Consider the following 6484-nt stretch of genomic DNA (forward strand, 5'->3'; position numbering starts at 1 on the left):
TTAGCCACTAGACTCCGCTGTAACCTTAATCTCCTCCTCTACTCTTTGACTGGAGGGAAACTATCAAGTCTCTCTGAGACTTAACGTTGTATGAAATAAACCCACTTGGGGGTTTAAAGAGCAACAAGAAATGGCATGGTGCAGCCAGTGTGAACCTGGAAACTAATGCTAAATCTGATGACCTGTTTATTAACTAGGTAATCTTGGGCACATTTCTGAATTTCTGCCTTTCCTTATCTGTAAATTGAAAATACAGTATTTTCCTTTGCATGTCTCTTTTTTTAAAATATAGATTTATTTTAATTAGAGGCTAATTACTTTACAATATTGTAGTGGTTTTGCCATATATTGACATGGATCAGCCACGGGTGTACATGTGTTCCCCATCCTGAATGCCCCTCCCATCTCCCTCCCCATCCCATCCCTCTGGGTCATCCCAGTGCACCAGCCCCAAGCACCCTGTCTCATGCATCGAACGTGAACTGGTGATCCGTTTCACATATGATAATATACATATTTCAATGCATGTCTCTTAAATTGCTATGAGAGTCAAAGGGAATACTTTGTGTAAAAATACTTTGTAAAACATAAAATGATACACAAATGTTAGAGTTGTTGATATTATTATTACTTCCTAAGTGTCAATATGATTGATATAGATAATGATAATCACTCTATAATATTGGAGAAGAAATCACTGTGAGTTGGGCTGGTCAGGGAATGCTTTACAGGAGACCTGGGGTTTGAATCTGATCTGGAAGGATATTTACATAGTAGAGAAGTAAGAAAAATGCATTCAAGGCAGAGAGTATTGGCCCACCAAAGAAGTAGAAGGCAGAAGAAGCAGAGTGCTTCTTTTTTCAGAAACACTGACAAAACTGCTTGCTCTTGGAGGCTTCTGAGATTGGGGTGGACAAGAGCAAGTGAACTTCAGACTGCTGCTACGTCTGTCTCACTTCAACCATCTCTTGAGACATTTCTCCAAGGGCCATTCCCATCTCTGCATGTCTTGGAAATGAGGCACTGACTGCACTTTGTGCCAGACTATCTTATCAACAATGTTTGATGGCAATAATGTGTCCTTCTGGAGTAAAGGGTAGGCATGTTAACTACCATTATAAAAGGTCCTGAGGAGGTAGCATCCATCTCCAACCCAGCATCATGACTGCTTTCAGACACTTTATGAAGCCCCAAATCATCCAAAAGAAGACCAAGAGTTTCATCCAGCACCAGCCAGCCTGATATATCAAAATTAAGCATAACTGGCAGAAACCCAGAGACATTGACCACAGGGTACAGAGAAGATTCTAGTGCCAGATCTTGATGCCCAAGATTGGTCATGGTAGCAACAAGAAAATGAAGCACATGCTGCTTAGTGGCTTCTAGAAGTTTCTGGTCTGTAACATCACAAAACTGCAAGTGCTACTGATGTGCAACAAATTTTACTGTGCTGAGATGACTCACATTTCCTTCAAGAACCTCAAAGCCATCATGGAAAGAGCAGCCCAGCTGGCCGTGAGTCACCAATCCCAACGCCAGGAGGCACAGTGAAGAAATGAATAGAGAGCTCATGTGTGAGTTCTATTTGGTTATATAAAGCCATAACAATTCTAATAAGGGAAACAAAGGTTCTGAATCCCTAAGCTCAGAGCTCTTCATGTACAGACGCTAACTGGCCCTATTCCCATCACCCTCTGAAAACTAGGTCTTGGGGAACCAACTTAAAGAGGCAGATACTACTAGCTACTTTCTCTCTGACTGAGGAGTCTTATGTCTTCTACTAGCATCCATGAGACTGTGACAGGCTAACTTGTTAACTAACTTTACCCTAACATGCAAGTAGGGTAAAACTCAGACCCTTTGCAGTTCTTGACAGAATCTATCTCTAGGAGTGATTTCATAGAATAATACTACATTCCAGGCAGGGTACTAAAGTGCTCGGGATACAGAACCAAAAAGCATAGCTCTTGCCTGTAAGGAGCCTCCAAGTGTACAAATCAGGAGCTTACTGAGCTTGGTTCTGGTAATTTCAGAATAGTTAAATCCCTAAGCTAGTGAACACACACAGGAAAAGATCAAACTCAGACTAATAAAATTCTAGCTGTGGTTACAACTGTATCCCCAAAACAGGGTAGAGACCATGTGGTATTTTAATCCTCTGAGAGGAAGTGTATTCTCTATAGATAGCAGAAGCTGAAAAACATAGAGTTACCTGGAGCCTTAAAGAAGCCTTTTAAAACAATACCCTTCAGTCCTCAGCTGCCAAGAAAGAAAGTTGGTTTTAGATGGATTTGCTCATTCTATAACTCTTCTTTAAATAAATTGTCCTGAAGAGTGCCAGTAGAGGCATCACTTTCTGGCCCAGAGATCAAAGAGTATCTCTTGTGCAGTCATCTGATGATGTTGGTAAGGGGATTTCTAACTCTGGGATTACATCTAGGATGGGAGAGAAGGCAGATACTATGTTAAATGCAGGCACAACCAATGAACAGAATTATACTCTGAAGGGCAGAAAAATTGCATATAGATGGAGAAGGATCTAGAACCCTAAGGCTCTGATCTTTGAGACAGAATTGGTTTCGTATACAGGACCCAAGAAATGCTGGATTTATGATAGTTAGTTAAGTTAGTTAGTTAAGTCGCTCAGTTGTGTCCGACTCTTTGCGACCCCGTGGATTGTAGCCCACCAGGCTCCTCCGTCCATGGGATTCTCTAGGCAAGAATACTGGAGTGGGTTTCCGTTTATGATAGAGGCTCCATCAAATAAGTGGGATGAGGACTTTCAATAGGAAAGGAGTGAGGAAACCTGGCAGGCAGAGTACTTAGTTTTCTGGGCATAACAGACAGGGCTAAAGTTGCTCAAATGATTTAATAAACAGGGTGTTCTAGGCTCATCTGACACATCAGATACAAATAGGTATCACGTGGTATTTGGCAAAAATGAGTACCTAATATTGACACCGAATATATGACCGCACAAAACCAGGAACTTTACACAATGTGACAGGTGTGAGGCCGGTCCTTGGCACTGGAAGCAAGAATCCACTCACTCAACAAAGTGTATTGGCACTGTTCTACATGCTAGGGATAAAGCAGGGAAAAAGACAGAAAAAAATCCAGCCCCTATTTTGTTTTAAATGAGGTTAAATCTGCTTCCGAACTATCTAGGTGTAGGGAGATGAGAAATTCAGGATAAGTCATGTTTGCTTTTGGGGGAAGATAATTTATTAAGGATATCTATACCATCCCAGGGCTTCCCTGGTGGTTCAGATGGTAAAGAATCTGCCTGCAATAAGGGAGACCCGGGTTTGATCCCTGGGTTGGGAAGATCCCCTGGAGGAGGGTATGGCAACCCATTCCAGTATTCTTGCCTGGAGAATCCCCATGGATCGAGCAGCCTGACAGGCTGCAGTCCGTGGTGTTGCAAAGAGTAGGACACGACTGAGCGACTAAGCATACATATATATACACCATCCCAGGGTCCAACACACTCCATAATATTCTGAGATGAGCCCTCTGGTCTTCAGACCCATTAGCTATCACTGTTGGATGTTCATGATCCAAGTCCTTATGGTTCCTGGCCCAGGCCACCCCTAATATTTACAGGGCCTAGAACAAGAATGCTTCCCAGGTGGCACTAGTGGCAGAGAACCTGCCTGCCAATACAGGATACATAAGAGACACTGGTTCCAACCCTGGGTCACAAAGATCCCCTGGAGGAGGAAATGGCAACCTACTCCAATATTCTTGCCTAGAGAATCTCATGGACAGAGAAGCTTGGCAGGCTACAGTCCATAGCGTTGCTCAGAGTCAGACACAGCTGAAGTGACTTAGCACACACACAGGACAAAAATACAAATGGAGGGACTTCCCTGGTGGTGTAGTGGATGTGAATCCACCTGCCAATGCATGGGACACAGGTTTGATCTCTGGTCTGGGAAGATTCCACATGCCTTGGATCAACTAAGTCTGTATGCCACAAATACTGCAGCCCAAGGGCCTTTGAGCCTGTCCTCTGCAACAAGAGAAACCACCAGCCCCTCGAGAAGCCCCTGTGCTACAAGGAAGAGTAGCCCCCGCTCGCCACAACCGAAAGGCTGCACAAAGCAACAAAGAACCAGCACAGCCAAAAATAAAAAAATAAAAATACTAAAAATGGAATACAAATGGAGGAGGTTCGTATATCATATGTTAAATATCTTTAAATTATAAATCAAGCTGAGAATCTGTTAAAGAAAATAGGTTCTATCATTCTGTCTGACACAATTTTGTAACAAGCTGGCCACCATCAGAGGCCCTGGATCCTGCTACCCTATGGGAGGAGACCACATGTCCCTGACTCTTTTGAAATCTCCTCTAAATGTGAGGAGATATTTCCCAAATAGCTTTCTCTCCCGTGTTGGTCCACTTCTTCTTCTCCTAACCCTTGATGTCTCGTGCCACCTGGAGCAATCCAGCTATATCACCTTCAAGACTAGACCCAAGGTTCTGTTCTGAGTGTCAGAAAACTTTAAATTTTGATCCTGCAACATTAAAGCCGATAACCTCTCCCTGAGGCAGAAGTGGTTGCTTTCCTTGGATTGGGGAGGCAGAAATACCTATAGCAGCCTGAACAAGATATAAATTAACATCTCACACAGTTGCCCAACCAAATACATATTATCTCATTCATTGCTTTTTAACAGTCTTATTAAGGAAATAAAACTGAAGCTCAGGAAGAGTAAACAATGTGCTGCATGCCGCAGAAGCAGAAGAACAGGAATTCAGACTCAGAGTTGTCACCATCCACACTTGCAGTCCATGGGGTAGCAAAGAGTTGGACATGACTGAGTGACTGAACTGAACTGAACAGACACTTCCAGCTACCTCATCTAAGAGCTTTGAAGAAATTCAGAAACAAATTTGTGGCACTGCCTGCCAAAGTGTACAATATTGTATAACTATTCCAGTCACTAGAATAGATGCTGAATGTGGGGTCCGAAGAATGAAATAACAGAAAAAAACAAGGAGGATCTTGGAATGCAGTAACCTAAAAAACCAGACCCTTATCGTCCTTCCCTCCCCCACGTTGTAACTAAAAATGGATTTCAGGTCCTCCTGAGCAGTATAACCTGTCTCCTTTCCTACCCCACAGGGAGAAGTTATTTGCCTTACTCTTCCCCACCCAGTATAGCTGCCTCATCCAATCAGCAAATGACCCGCAAGACCCCTGTCCCGCTCCTCATACCCTGGTTACAAAAATGGACTAAGGACCCGTGTTCCACGTTGGCTCTCCTTTGAACTGGCCCGCTGTTCTAACAGCACCTCCCACTCTAATAAACTTTATTTCCCTCTCATTCTGTCTCGTGTCTGAAAATTCTTTTCCAACCCACGCAAGGATCACGACCCTGAAGTTTGTTTTTGACACTCCAGAGTACAGTGGTTCCCTCTCTTATCCACAGGGATACCTTCCAAGGCCCACAGTGGATGCCTGAAACCGCAGATAGTACCAAGCTTTATGTATGCTATTTTTTTTTTTCTAACCAGTGGGTAGTGTATACTCCAAAGATATACTGGATAAAGGGATAGTTTGCCTCCCAGGTGTATGGAGCTGGTGGATGGAACAGGATAGCACAGGATTTCATCACACAACTCAGAATCGTGCCCAATAAAAAGTTATGAATTATTTCTGTAATTTTCCATTTAATATTTTCTGATCTTGGGTAACCACAGGTAAAGTAAACCATGGCTAAGGGAAGACTATTATATTATGAGATACAATGAGAGAGGAATTGGAGCCTAATTGAGGATGCATTTCTGTTTAGTGATCTAGCAGCGTTTTATCAAAATGTGGATCTGTTGCAGAGAAGAGTCATTTCTGGCTGGGTTGGATCTGTTTCCTTGACTTTAATCTTTGCTTGTCATTGCTTTTGTAATTATAGTCATACATATTGGCCTATCTCAGGGAACCCTGCCCCTGTACATGACGGTTTAAGTGCCTTTTTCAGCTCACAGGGTTATCTACCCTGTACACCTGTGAATGGCTACAAGAAAAAGACATTAAAGCATTCCCAAAGTTGGCCAGTCCAGGAGAGATTTGCAAGATAATAAGCCTTTTACTTTACTTCCTCAACTCCTTCCCCTCTCTGTTCTATAAAAGAACCTGGCATCCAGACCCAACACAAAGTGTATTTTGAGAATTAGTCTGCCATCTTCTTGGTCAGTTGGCTTTATGAAAAAAGTCATATTCCTTGCCTCCACACTCCCTCTCTCAGTTAATTGGCCTGTTGTGCAGAGAGCAGAGCAAGCCTGGACTCACGACCAGATCAGCTCACTTTGCACTACTGTTTTAGTTCCCAAAAGCCATAAGAAGCTCAACAAAAGAGCCAGACATTATAAAAAAATAAAATTAGAAAAATATCACTTATAAATAAAATAGAATTGATTGTGAAATGCCATTTGGTTAGTTCTCAATGTTTTATGTCTTCTTGTTTCCTGATACCTA

At 42.6% G+C, this 6484-nt stretch overlaps 1 pseudogene; it reads left to right on the top strand.

Moving 5' to 3' along the window:
* The first annotated feature begins 1161 nt into the window (after positions 1–1161).
* LOC133066823 (large ribosomal subunit protein eL32-like) lies at positions 1162–1597 on the top strand (annotated as a pseudogene).
* The last annotated feature ends 4887 nt before the right edge of the window (positions 1598–6484 follow it).

This window comes from Dama dama, chromosome 12, assembly GCF_033118175.1.
Source record: "Dama dama isolate Ldn47 chromosome 12, ASM3311817v1, whole genome shotgun sequence".
NCBI lineage: Eukaryota > Metazoa > Chordata > Mammalia > Artiodactyla > Cervidae > Dama > Dama dama.